The sequence below is a fragment of the Phyllobates terribilis genome, unplaced genomic scaffold (assembly GCF_046119375.1).
Source record: "Phyllobates terribilis strain yellow unplaced genomic scaffold, ASM4611937v1 Scaffold_27__1_contigs__length_16484149, whole genome shotgun sequence".
Taxonomy (NCBI): Eukaryota; Metazoa; Chordata; class Amphibia; order Anura; family Dendrobatidae; genus Phyllobates; species Phyllobates terribilis.
Genome location: NW_027362787.1, coordinates 6,053,902 through 6,067,630, shown reverse-complemented (window position 1 = coordinate 6,067,630; position 13,729 = coordinate 6,053,902). Strand labels below are relative to the sequence as shown.

Below are 13,729 nucleotides of genomic sequence, written 5' to 3'. Positions count from 1 at the left end.
CCCAACATCCGACAAACAAGCAAAATGAACAAAAAACATTGAATTCAATTCTTTCTGATTTTAGAAACTGCATTAAAGAAGGGGTGCACCGGTCCTGGAGATACTGCAATACCAGGTCAATGCGTGGAGTGGACAGAGCAAGCTCTTTTTCCATCTCCCTGTTCTAAAAATCCATTTAATATATGGTCCCCAGATAGGGGACGTATCAGATATTAAACTGATAAGAACAGATACTACACTTGATCTTAGCCAAAAGGCCGAGAAGCGATAACCAGAATTGGTTTCAAACTACGGAGCCACCCAAGGATCCTGAAAAGTCCATTTGTGGAGATGAGCTCCTGGACTCCCGTTAAGAAGACATGTTGTCAACCTCTAGATCCCTTACATGCCTGCACTTTTCGGCTTGCTGCTGCTGCAATCCACGCGTTTTAGATCTGCATAACTCCACCTCTTTAAACACAGCACCTTCACCCCCCGCTGTTCCCACCCGCCTCAACACCGTTGGAAGGGAGGAGAACCAATTAAGGCGGGGGGTGGGGTGGAACGAGCAGCTGTCTACCCTTAGCAGGAGGGCTCCTGATTACATACCTCTCCTGCTGCTGCTGCTGCTGGCTGTCCAGCAGCAGACTGAAGGTGGCTGCTGCTGTGCACAGGTATATAAAGGCTCAGAGCCTATTATGACACGCGCAGCCAGCGTTCCATTGCCACATTCCATCTACTGCAGGCAGGATACCTGGCTGGCTGAATGTCGCTGAGAAGCTCACAGAGACCGCCATAAGCAACAGTTTAACAGAATGCCACAGACTAATCAACCAAACTTTTTGGGTTGGGTTCTCTTTTATAGTCTGCAGGCATTAAATGAAAGAAGTCAGTGTTCCAGCAGAAGGAGACAACGTTTCAGAAAAGGCATTGTAGCAAACCAAAAAAGAAATTTTAAGCGCAGCAGAGTAACCAGCGCACATACCTGTTAGCTCAGGTGAGTTTAAAAGGCTGCTGTTGATAACAAGGGCATTTGCTAAATAGATGGTGTGTGTGCAACAATATACTGAAAGGTCAATTATATTGTGCAGCTTATCTCACCACCTGTAGTTATTTAGGTGAAAGCTCCAAAATGCTTGCCTAATATGTCTGTTTATCCAAAAGGAAGTAAAAAGGGAGAGCTAGAAAGATAGCATTGCATCACATTACATGGCAATGCAATGCACAGTTGCTGAAGTTGAACCAAAATGAGCTTGTAATCTGGCTTCTGCAACTTTGAACATGAAAAATCCAATGAGGAGAAGAAAAGCAAAGCCAAAGAGTCCATCCCAAAATCCGACAAACAAGCAAAATGAACAAAAAACATTGAATTCAATTCTTTCTGATTTTAGAAACTGCATTAAAGAAGGGGTGCACCGGTCCTGGAGATACTGCAATACCAGGTCAATGCGTGGAGTGGACAGAGCAAGCTCTTTTTCCATCTCCCTGTTCTAAAAATCCATTTAATATATGGTCCCCAGATAGGGGACGTATCAGATATTAAACTGATAAGAACAGATTTTTTTTTTTTTTTTTTTTTTTATATATATATATATATATATATATACATATATATTTCCTTCTTTCCTTTTTCTTAACTTTCTTTTTAACTTTTTTTTTTTTTTCCTGTAATTATAATTTGTATTTTTCCAGAAAAAGATTTTCAATGACAACAAAGGCTACACAGTAAGTATATTCCATTCATTTTGCTTCCACAATACATCTGCTTTTCTTATGCCCAAAACCATTTTGTCCTTCCAAAAATACATAAATAAATAACTTAGACACAACTTAATACACTGTTCAACAGACACTTCATTATGTTTAAAAATCAAAATGTTTCTCACCTTCCAAATTGCCATCTTTACACATGTTATAATCACCCACACCACCTTAAAATCTTCTTCCTTTACACCCATCCCATAGAACACCCTGTTAAAATCTAAAAAATTAACATTACTCACAGCTTTAATCAGATTGCACATTTTCCTCCAGACTTTTTGTGCAAACTCGCAATTCCAGAATACGTGCATAGGAGTCTCACTACCTCCACATCTCTGTCTTGGACATTTTTCAAAACGAACAAGACCACGTCTATGCTGAAATTCTCGTGTCGGTAAGCAATCCTTTATTATACACCATAACAAATCTTTATGTTCATTTGATAAGAACACATAGTTTACATTCAGCCAAATCCTGTCCACTATCTTTGGCATAAAGTGCTCCACTGGACTAGTGTTTAACCTTCCTTCCAAGACTTGTAATATCTTTTTATGACACCTCAGTACCTTAAGATCAAAACCTTTTAGATCATAATCTCTCAAAATCTTTTCCAGCACAACATAGTTACTTGGGGGTAAAAATCTATAAGGTCTATTCAATCTCATGTCCACCCACTTATATTTTCTTATATAGAAACCCAAATTATAAATAGAAAAGGCTTTAAGCTTCGATTCTGACCCTAATAAAATATTTATGCAGTTTGCCATATACTTTGCATATAAAAAGGCTTTGATATCAGGATAACCTTTACCACCTTTCTTTTTTGGCTTATACAATTCTTCGCGCTTAACCCTTTCCATTTTTGATCTCCATAAAAAATTAAAACATACTTTAATAATTTTTTTCATCGCATTGACAGGTGGAATAAAAATGGTTGCAACATATAAAATCATTGGGAGTAAAACCTGCTTGATAATTAAAATCTTCCCTTCCAACGTTAGCTCTCTCAGATTCCAAAAAGACACCTTTTTCCTAACCCTCTCCAACAGTGATTCCCAATTTTTTACATTTCCACACTCTTCCGAAAAATAGATGCCTAAAATCTTTGCTTCAAAGACTCTCAATAATTTACAATCGGATTCTAAGATAAAACCGCCCATCGTTAAAACACCAGATTTCTCCAAATTGATCTTAAAACCTGATGCCGCCCCAAACCATTCAACCGTTCTTAAAACCCTATTCATACTTCTTAAATCTTTTACAAAAACAGTCACATCATCCATAAAAGCCACCACTTTAACCTGCTCTCCCCAACTCCCAGGAATAAAAAAACCATTAATCACTTTGTCTTTCCTAAAAGCAGTTAAAAGAGGCTCAATCGCACAGATAAAAAGAATAGGGGATAAGGGGCATCCCTGTTTCACCCCACAATTAATCTTTACACTTCCAGATAAAAACCCATTTACAGATACTTTACTAAAACATGCTTGATACAAGGATTTAATACGTTTACTAAAATCATCCGGGCAACCCATTCTCCTTAAAACATCGAATAAAAAATCATGGGCGACTCTATCATAAGCCTTTTCAAAATCCAGAGTAATTAACGCCATCTTCTGTCTTCTATCGGAAACATCCCATATTATGTCTCTAATTAAAATCAACGAGTCACTGATCTTCCGCGTTGGAACTGCACACGTTTGGTCTATATCTATCACCGAACTCACCACTTTCTTTAATCTATTTGCCAACAGCTTCGCATAAACTTTATAATCTGTATTTAAAAGAGTAATCGGTCTCCAGTTTTTTAGCAATTCTCTATCACCTCTTTTGTATAATAAAACAATTACCCCCTCCAACCATGACTCCGGGACACGACATAAAGACTCAACTTTTAAAAACATTTCATAAAATTCATTCCCCACAATATCCCATAATATTTTATAAAACTCAATGGGTAACCCATCCGACCCTGGTATCTTACCGTTTTGCAATGTATTAACTGTATTAAAAACTTCTTCTTTTGAAATACCCTCTGATAATAATAATTTATTTTCCTTAGTAAAACACTTATCCAACCCTCCTAAAAAATGCTCCTTCAAAGACCTATCTGTATTTTTTGCTGAAAACAGGTTATCATAAAATTCTTTCACTTTCATCTTTTTCCCCTCCAAACTCCTTTCCCCCTCTAAAACCCCCATAAAGGCCTTTTTCTCACAGATTTTTTTAAAAAAGAATTTAGTACATTTCTCGTCTTCCTCCAACACCTTCACACGAGAATTAAAGATAATTTATTTTCCTTTTTCTCTCAGACATTTTTGAATTTTTTCCTTCGTCACCATAATTTCCTCCTCCACATTAACTCCATTATTCCTAAACTGATACAGACACTGTAGATTTGCATTAAGGTTATTGTATGACTGTCGCTTATCCGCAGCTTTCCTCTTGCCTACTTCCATAAAGAATAATTTAACTTCCTTTTTCATGTAGTCCCACCATTTAAAAGTAGAGTCAAAACATTTCTTTTCTAATTTCAGTTTCTCAAAGAAAAATTTAAAATCCTCCCTTACCTCCTTATGCTGTAACAATGATACATTCAGTTTCCAATGAGACGGCCTTTTTCCCTCATCCGCCTCTACCATCAGTGTACATTCAATTATTCTATGATCAGAAAAAGGTGCTTTATGCGTTTTAAAATTAGAACAAGTAAAATCCTTGGATATAAACAAATAATCTATTCTCGAGGAACAACCTCTTCCTTCCCAAGTAATTTCATACTCCTTCTTCTGCCCGTCCAACCACCAAGCATCTTTTAGGTTAAAAGAAGATAAAATACCCTTGAGACAAGAAACCGAACCATCTTTTACATTATTTAGTTGACAATTAAAATCTCCCCCTAAAATTACTGGAACTACACCTGGGATAAAAAGCTGCAAAATTTCAAACAAATGTAACCTTAAAACTTTTTCTGTATTGGCATAAATATTAAAACATCTATATTTCTTCCCATTCCTTTCTACATCCACTCTTAGAATCCTACCAGGGTATATTTCTTCGTAGTTGGTAATCTCCCATTCCCTGGAACATATAAAACCAACCCCATCACTTCTGAATTCATTCCCGCCTGAAAAACATAAATTACCCTTCCATATACCCCGTAAAAAATCATAATTTAACTTCTTTGACAAATTACATTCTTGAAGAAATACAAAATCAAAATTTTCATTATTAAAATAGTCATAAATCACAGTTCTTTTATATAAGTCATTGAAACCCTGAACATTCAGGGAAGCTGCCCTGATCATCTTTTAGTGACTGGCACCGGGCTATCTCCCCCGCCCTCATCGGATTGCAAAGCACTTTCATCGATACTCAGCCCTTCCGACTCTGATGTACTGGAAATGTCAAAATCCTTTTCACAAGCAAATACTTTTACTACACATGGCCCTACACCACGCTCTTTATCATCTACACTTCTTTTCAAAATTTTTGATGAATCCATCCTTTCCTGACCACAGGGTATACTCTGAGATAAAAACTCCCTAGGGGAAGGCCCTATTACAGGCAGGCTTTGACTTTTCACTACCACCACCTTTCCCCCTGCGCCTCCCTTTTTTACTTCACCCCCTTGTTCTTTTATATTACTCTCTTTGCTTGGTGGAGGGACTTTCTGCATTAATTGTCCCACACCCACCAGCACAGACTTCAATTCTTCAATCCTCCGTTCTTCATTCTTCTTTTCTTCTTTCTTCTTTTCTTCTTTCTTCTGCTCTTCCTTCTCCCGACCTTCTTTCTTCTGCTCTTCTCTGTTCTTATCTTCTTCTAACTCCTTCTCCTTCTTCCTTTCTTCCATCTTTCTTTTCTCATCCTCCTCCGACCTCCTCCCTCTCTCTTCTTTCTTTCTCTTCTCTTCTTCCGGTGTTTTCTTCTTCTTTACTTTTCTCACCTCCTCCATTTCCTGCTCATCAGTTCTCTTTTCACTTGCTTCCTCACCATCCTCGGCTTCATTCTGCCGATGTTCTGATGAAGTATCCATCTCCTCCTCGCGTCCTTTCTTCTTATTTGGACATGCATCCTCCTGATGAGCTGAACCGGGACACCTACAACACTTTTTGCACACAATATCCAAATGTCCATATTTACGGCACCCATAACAGTAATTAGGCATACCCGAAAAAAACAGATATCCACGGCTACGATTAACATAGACATTTGGTGGTGGTCTAAGTACCCCACCTTCTTCTTCTGGGTCCTTCTTGAAGGCTACCAGAAAAACCCTTTTTCCGTTCCACACTCCGAACCTAGTTTCCCCACGTTTTCTTGGGATAACTTTCTCACAATATGCACTTAGATAGTTTATTACTTCACTATCAGTAACAAATGGACTGAACAAATGTATTGTTAGCAGTTTCATGGAGAACTGAAAGGAGGGAATCACTCTCACTCCAACAAAAAGCTCGTTCTCCCTATTAACTTCATAGAGAGTATAGGCTCTTTCACACTGAGAGTTCCCCATTAAAGTTAAATCATATATCCCTCTCGAAAAAAAGGATTGAAAACAAAAAAGTTCCTCCTTTTCAATCTTCAGAAATTTACAAATCTCTCTGAAGATAAACTCGGAATCCTTTTCCTGCCGATAACCAGGAGCCACCAACAAACGGAGTGTATCCTTCAAAGGATAATCCTCTGAAAAATAGTCATTGGAATTGTTCTCCCGATTTTCCCTCCTACCTCCAAATGGCCTCTTCGATTCCATATTCTTTTCCTCCTTCTTTTTCCACAGATGATCAGGAAAAAAAACGACACAGCAGATCGCAGCTCCACCCGGATTTCAATCCTCTTCGTCCTACCGACCTCCACACCACGAAAAAGAACCGTCCTCCAGGAAGAAAAGGCAAATCTAGACTTTGCTCCACACCCAATAGCAGCAGCTGGACCAAGATCCAGAAGGCCGAGTGCAAAGATCCACCTAGATCACCTTGGCCAAATGACGCAACCAACTACAGATCGCAGCCAAAAGGCCGAGAAGCGATAACCAGAATTGGTTTCAAACTACGGAGCCACCCAAGGATCCTGAAAAGTCCATTTGTGGAGATGAGCTCCTGGACTCCCGTTAAGAAGACATGTTGTCAACCTCTAGATCCCTTACATGCCTGCACTTTTCGGCTTGCTGCTGCTGCAATCCACGCGTTTTAGATCTGCATAACTCCACCTCTTTAAACACAGCACCTTCACCCCCTGCTGTTCCCACCCGCCTCAACACCGTTGGAAGGGAGGAGAACCAATTAAGGCGGGGGGTGGGGTGGAACGAGCAGCTGTCTACCCTTAGCAGGAGGGCTCCTGATTACATACCTCTCCTGCTGCTGCTGCTGCTGGCTGTCCAGCAGCAGACTGAAGGTGGCTGCTGCTGTGCACAGGTATATAAAGGCTCAGAGCCTATTATGACACGCGCAGCCAGCGTTCCATTGCCACATTCCATCTACTGCAGGCAGGATACCTGGGTGGCTGAATGTCGCTGAGAAGCTCACAGAGACCGCCATAAGCAACAGTTTAACAGAATGCCACAGACTAATCAACCAAACTTTTTGGGTTGGGTTCTCTTTTATAGTCTGCAGGCATTAAATGAAAGAAGTCAGTGTTCCAGCAGAAGGAGACAACGTTTCAGAAAAGGCATTGTAGCAAACCAAAAAAGAAATTTTAAGCGCAGCAGAGTAACCAGCGCACATACCTGTTAGCTCAGGTGAGTTTAAAAGGCTGCTGTTGATAACAAGGGCATTTGCTAAATAGATGGTGTGTGTGCAACAATATACTGAAAGGTCAATTATATTGTGCAGCTTATCTCACCACCTGTAGTTATTTAGGTGAAAGCTCCAAAATGCTTGCCTAATATGTCTGTTTATCCAAAAGGAAGTAAAAAGGGAGAGCTAGAAAGATAGCATTGCATCACATTACATGGCAATGCAATGCACAGTTGCTGAAGTTGAACCAAAATGAGCTTGTAATCTGGCTTCTGCAACTTTGAACATGAAAAATCCAATGAGGAGAAGAAAAGCAAAGCCAAAGAGTCCATCCCAAAATCCGACAAACAAGCAAAATGAACAAAAAACATTGAATTCAATTCTTTCTGATTTTAGAAACTGCATTAAAGAAGGGGTGCACCGGTCCTGGAGATACTGCAATACCAGGTCAATGCGTGGAGTGGACAGAGCAAGCTCTTTTTCCATCTCCCTGTTCTAAAAATCCATTTAATATATGGTCCCCAGATAGGGGACGTATCAGATATTAAACTGATAAGAACAGATTTTTTTTTTTTTTTTTTTTTTTTAGAACCTATTCAGGTTAAAATTAAAGTCCACTCCACAGTCCTCTTCTCCCCAAAGGGAGACAAGACGTGGACTCCAACTTAAATCATCATCAGGTTTTGGTACTTTTAATGTCAGAAAAAAAAATTACAAAAATACAACAATACTTACAAAGAAAGAAATGTTTCAGAACCTGAATGGATACCAAAAAAATAAAAATTAAATTATAACTGTATTAACAACAGTAATAACATCAAGTAAAATACTTGTAACCATTATCAAAAGCATGAACCCCAACCCAACTCAGAACCTTAAGGGACAAATCTTCAAACCTTGATGCTGAAAAAACTTGTTTCGATACACCATCTGGTATTCTATATTTCACACAAAAAACATTTTTATCTCTTATTAGTTCTTTCCTAACATTCTCTATAAGATAGTCCAAACGTTTCTCATCATACAACTTACGGTACAACCGGTTAAAATATTCTGCATTCTTTATAAACATAGGTTGTTGAAAAACAACTATATTTTCTTCCATTGCCACCTCCACTTCCTGTTCCTTTCTCTTTTCTTGCTTTTTAACATTACCACGGCCAGTTCCCTGACTTACACCTCCCATTTCACTCTCTACCCTATCCCCCCAATCTACTCTTGTTTTCTCCATCTCCCTCTGCACTCCTACAGGTTTGCTTTCTTTTCCCTTTACCACCAACACCTTTTCTACACTTTCCTCCTTTCTCTCTACCAAAACCTTTTTAACCACTACCTCCTTCTCTTTATTTCTTTTCCTCTTTGGGCAATTCTTAAAAACATGCGTATCTTCCTGACACAAGTTGCACTTCCTCCGATCTTTACAATCCTTTGACTCATGATCACCTTTTTTGCAAAAACCACATACACCACCCGAACAATTTTCCTTTCCATGCCCGTATTGACGACAAACTCGACAAAAAGTGGGTATACCTCTGAAAAAAATATCACCATTTATATTACCCAACTTAAACCTAGCTGGGGGAAGCAACACAGTCCCCTGCTCATCTTCTTTGAAACGGACCAAAAATTTCCACTTCGAAGTCCAAAAACCAAATTCATTATAAATCTTCCCTTTTGGTGTTACTGACAAACAAAAAAACTCCAAAAATGTAAGAACATCCTCTTCGTCCACCAATGGAGAGTACATTTTAACAATGATCCATTTATCTCTAACGGGGAAGTGTGGCATTACACTTATCCCCTCCATTCTTTTATCCTGGCTTGCAGTCATTTTCCTTAGATATCCTTCAAAAAAAACTTTGTCAACAAAAACTATATCATAAACACCCCTCCTGGGGTAGTCCATTATCGCCAACACTTCTTCTGTCTTCAAACCAAAAAGATCCACAAGAACTTGACTCATCACATACCTAAAATCCTTTTGATCTCGAAAGTTCTCCTGAACAACCAAACGAATAGAATTCTGCACCTTAGCGAATTCAGGCACATGATCTTCCTCTCCTTCATGTGATGCTGCAGACATCTTCTTCACAAACAGGTTCTCCTCTTCTCAATAGAAACCTTCAACACCGAAGTGACAGGTAGATGATCGCCTCCCGTTGCCCGGGGACTAATCCGACTCCCTAATAGCAGCAGGGAGGTGAAGCCCTGCTGAAAAACAGAGCGATCCCCCCAGGCCAAGGAGCCGGGTACCCCGAGCACCTCTCAGCCAAGACCAAGGCAGCAGCCGCTAGATCACTGCACTTGATCTTAGCCAAAAGGCCGAGAAGCGATAACCAGAATTGGTTTCAAACTACGGAGCCACCCAAGGATCCTGAAAAGTCCATTTGTGGAGATGAGCTCCTGGACTCCCGTTAAGAAGACATGTTGTCAACCTCTAGATCCCTTACATGCCTGCACTTTTCGGCTTGCTGCTGCTGCAATCCACGCGTTTTAGATCTGCATAACTCCACCTCTTTAAACACAGCACCTTCACCCCCTGCTGTTCCCACCCGCCTCAACACCGTTGGAAGGGAGGAGAACCAATTAAGGCGGGGGGTGGGGTGGAACGAGCAGCTGTCTACCCTTAGCAGGAGGGCTCCTGATTACATACCTCTCCTGCTGCTGCTGCTGCTGGCTGTCCAGCAGCAGACTGAAGGTGGCTGTTGCTGTGCACAGGTATATAAAGGCTCAGAGCCTATTATGACACGCGCAGCCAGCGTTCCATTGCCACATTCCATCTACTGCAGGCAGGATACCTGGCTGGCTGAATGTCGCTGAGAAGCTCACAGAGGCCGCCATAAGCAACAGTTTAACAGAATGCCACAGACTAATCAACCAAACTTTTTGGGTTGGGTTCTCTTTTATAGTCTGCAGGCATTAAATGAAAGAAGTCAGTGTTCCAGCAGAAGGAGACAACGTTTCAGAAAAGGCATTGTAGCAAACCAAAAAAGAAATTTTAAGCGCAGCAGAGTAACCAGCGCACATACCTGTTAGCTCAGGTGAGTTTAAAAGGCTGCTGTTGATAACAAGGGCATTTGCTAAATAGATGGTGTGTGTGCAACAATATACTGAAAGGTTAATTATATTGTGCAGCTTATCTCACCACCTGTAGTTATTTAGGTGAAAGCTCCAAAATGCTTGCCTAATATGTCTGTTTATCCAAAAGGAAGTAAAAAGGGAGAGCTAGAAAGATAACATTGCATCACATTACATGGCAATGCAATGCACAGTTGCTGAAGTTGAACCAAAATGAGCTTGTAATCTGGCTTCTGCAACTTTGAACATGAAAAATCCAATGAGGAGAAGAAAAGCAAAGCCAAAGAGTCCATCCCAAAATCCGACAAACAAGCAAAATGAACAAAAAACATTGAATTCAATTCTTTCTGATTTTAGAAACTGCATTAAAGAAGGGGTGCACCGGTCCTGGAGATACTGCAATACCAGGTCAATGCGTGGAGTGGACAGAGCAAGCTCTTTTTCCATCTCCCTGTTCTAAAAATCCATTTAATATATGGTCCCCAGATAGGGGACGTATCAGATATTAAACTGATAAGAACAGATACTACACTTGATCTTAGCCAAAAGGCCGAGAAGCGATAACCAGAATTGGTTTCAAACTACGGAGCCACCCAAGGATCCTGAAAAGTCCATTTGTGGAGATGAGCTCCTGGACTCCCGTTAAGAAGACATGTTGTCAACCTCTAGATCCCTTACATGCCTGCACTTTTCGGCTTGCTGCTGCTGCAATCCACGCGTTTTAGATCTGCATAACTCCACCTCTTTAAACACAGCACCTTCACCCCCTGCTGTTCCCACCCGCCTCAACACCGTTGGAAGGGAGGAGAACCAATTAAGGCGGGGGGTGGGGTGGAACGAGCAGCTGTCTACCCTTAGCAGGAGGGCTCCTGATTACATACCTCTCCTGCTGCTGCTGCTGCTGGCTGTCCAGCAGCAGACTGAAGGTGGCTGCTGCTGTGCACAGGTATATAAAGGCTCAGAGCCTATTATGACACGCGCAGCCAGCGTTCCATTGCCACATTCCATCTACTGCAGGCAGGATACCTGGCTGGCTGAATGTCGCTGAGAAGCTCACAGAGACCGCCATAAGCAACAGTTTAACAGAATGCCACAGACTAATCAACCAAACTTTTTGGGTTGGGTTCTCTTTTATAGTCTGCAGGCATTAAATGAAAGAAGTCAGTGTTCCAGCAGAAGGAGACAACGTTTCAGAAAAGGCATTGTAGCAAACCAAAAAAGAAATTTTAAGCGCAGCAGAGTAACCAGCGCACATACCTGTTAGCTCAGGTGAGTTTAAAAGGCTGCTGTTGATAACAAGGGCATTTGCTAAATAGATGGTGTGTGTGCAACAATATACTGAAAGGTCAATTATATTGTGCAGCTTATCTCACCACCTGTAGTTATTTAGGTGAAAGCTCCAAAATGCTTGCCTAATATGTCTGTTTATCCAAAAGGAAGTAAAAAGGGAGAGCTAGAAAGATAGCATTGCATCACATTACATAGCAATGCAATGCACAGTTGCTGAAGTTGAACCAAAATGAGCTTGTAATCTGGCTTCTGCAACTTTGAACATGAAAAATCCAATGAGGAGAAGAAAAGCAAAGCCAAAGAGTCCATCCCAAAATCCGACAAACAAGCAAAATGAACAAAAAACATTGAATTCAATTCTTTCTGATTTTAGAAACTGCATTAAAGAAGGGGTGCACCGGTCCTGGAGATACTGCAATACCAGGTCAATGCGTGGAGTGGACAGAGCAAGCTCTTTTTCCATCTCCCTGTTCTAAAAATCCATTTAATATATGGTCCTCAGATAGGGGACGTATCAGATATTAAACTGATAAGAACAGATACTACACTTGATCTTAGCCAAAAGGCCGAGAAGCGATAACCAGAATTGGTTTCAAACTACGGAGCCACCCAAGGATCCTGAAAAGTCCATTTGTGGAGATGAGCTCCTGGACTCCCGTTAAGAAGACATGTTGTCAACCTCTAGATCCCTTACATGCCTGCACTTTTCGGCTTGCTGCTGCTGCAATCCACGCGTTTTAGATCTGCATAACTCCACCTCTTTAAACACAGCACCTTCACCCCCTGCTGTTCCCACCCGCCTCAACACCGTTGGAAGGGAGGAGAACCAATTAAGGCGGGGGGTGGGGTGGAACGAGCAGCTGTCTACCCTTAGCAGGAGGGCTCCTGATTACATACCTCTCCTGCTGCTGCTGCTGCTGGCTGTCCAGCAGCAGACTGAAGGTGGCTGCTGCTGTGCACAGGTATATAAAGGCTCAGAGCCTATTATGACACGCGCAGCCAGCGTTCCATTGCCACATTCCATCTACTGCAGGCAGGATACCTGGCTGGCTGAATGTCGCTGAGAAGCTCACAGAGACCGCCATAAGCAACAGTTTAACAGAATGCCACAGACTAATCAACCAAACTTTTTGGGTTGGGTTCTCTTTTATAGTCTGCAGGCATTAAATGAAAGAAGTCAGTGTTCCAGCAGAAGGAGACAACGTTTCAGAAAAGGCATTGTAGCAAACCAAAAAAGAAATTTTAAGCGCAGCAGAGTAACCAGCGCACATACCTGTTAGCTCAGGTGAGTTTAAAAGGCTGCTGTTGATAACAAGGGCATTTGCTAAATAGATGGTGTGTGTGCAACAATATACTGAAAGGTCAATTATATTGTGCAGCTTATCTCACCACCTGTAGTTATTTAGGTGAAAGCTCCAAAATGCTTGCCTAATATGTCTGTTTATCCAAAAGGAAGTAAAAAGGGAGAGCTAGAAAGATAGCATTGCATCACATTACATGGCAATGCAATGCACAGTTGCTGAAGTTGAACCAAAATGAGCTTGTAATCTGGCTTCTGCAACTTTGAACATGAAAAATCCAATGAGGAGAAGAAAAGCAAAGCCAAAGAGTCCATCCCAAAATCCGACAAACAAGCAAAATGAACAAAAAACATTGAATTCAATTCTTTCTGATTTTAGAAACTGCATTAAAGAAGGGGTGCACCGGTCCTGGAGATACTGCAATACCAGGTCAATGCGTGGAGTGGACAGAGCAAGCTCTTTTTCCATCTCCCTGTTCTAAAAATCCATTTAATATATGGTCCCCAGATAGGGGACGTATCAGATATTAAACTGATAAGAACAGATTTTTTTTTTGACTTGGAATGTACCCAAACATAGGTA

General features: G+C 40.9%; 6 non-coding genes across 6 annotated transcripts; all 6 read right to left on the bottom strand.

The window, feature by feature from the left end:
* Nucleotides 1–78: 78 nt before the first annotated feature.
* On the bottom strand, nucleotides 79–269 carry LOC141178436 (U2 spliceosomal RNA). The gene has a single exon (XR_012254721.1). It is a non-coding gene; the product is annotated as a U2 spliceosomal RNA (small nuclear RNA).
* Nucleotides 270–1,384: 1,115 nt separating this feature from the next.
* LOC141177879 (U2 spliceosomal RNA) lies at nucleotides 1,385–1,570 on the bottom strand. The gene has a single exon (XR_012254406.1). It is a non-coding gene; the product is annotated as a U2 spliceosomal RNA (small nuclear RNA).
* Nucleotides 1,571–7,888: 6,318 nt separating this feature from the next.
* On the bottom strand, nucleotides 7,889–8,074 carry LOC141177846 (U2 spliceosomal RNA). Its single transcript, XR_012254382.1, has one exon. It is a non-coding gene; the product is annotated as a U2 spliceosomal RNA (small nuclear RNA).
* Nucleotides 8,075–10,927: 2,853 nt separating this feature from the next.
* Nucleotides 10,928–11,118, bottom strand: LOC141178435 (U2 spliceosomal RNA). The gene has a single exon (XR_012254720.1). It is a non-coding gene; the product is annotated as a U2 spliceosomal RNA (small nuclear RNA).
* Nucleotides 11,119–12,233: 1,115 nt separating this feature from the next.
* On the bottom strand, nucleotides 12,234–12,424 carry LOC141177539 (U2 spliceosomal RNA). The gene has a single exon (XR_012254125.1). It is a non-coding gene; the product is annotated as a U2 spliceosomal RNA (small nuclear RNA).
* A 1,115-nt stretch (nucleotides 12,425–13,539) lies between these two features.
* On the bottom strand, nucleotides 13,540–13,728 carry LOC141177752 (U2 spliceosomal RNA). The gene has a single exon (XR_012254310.1). It is a non-coding gene; the product is annotated as a U2 spliceosomal RNA (small nuclear RNA).
* Between the last annotated feature and the right edge of the window lies 1 nt (nucleotide 13,729).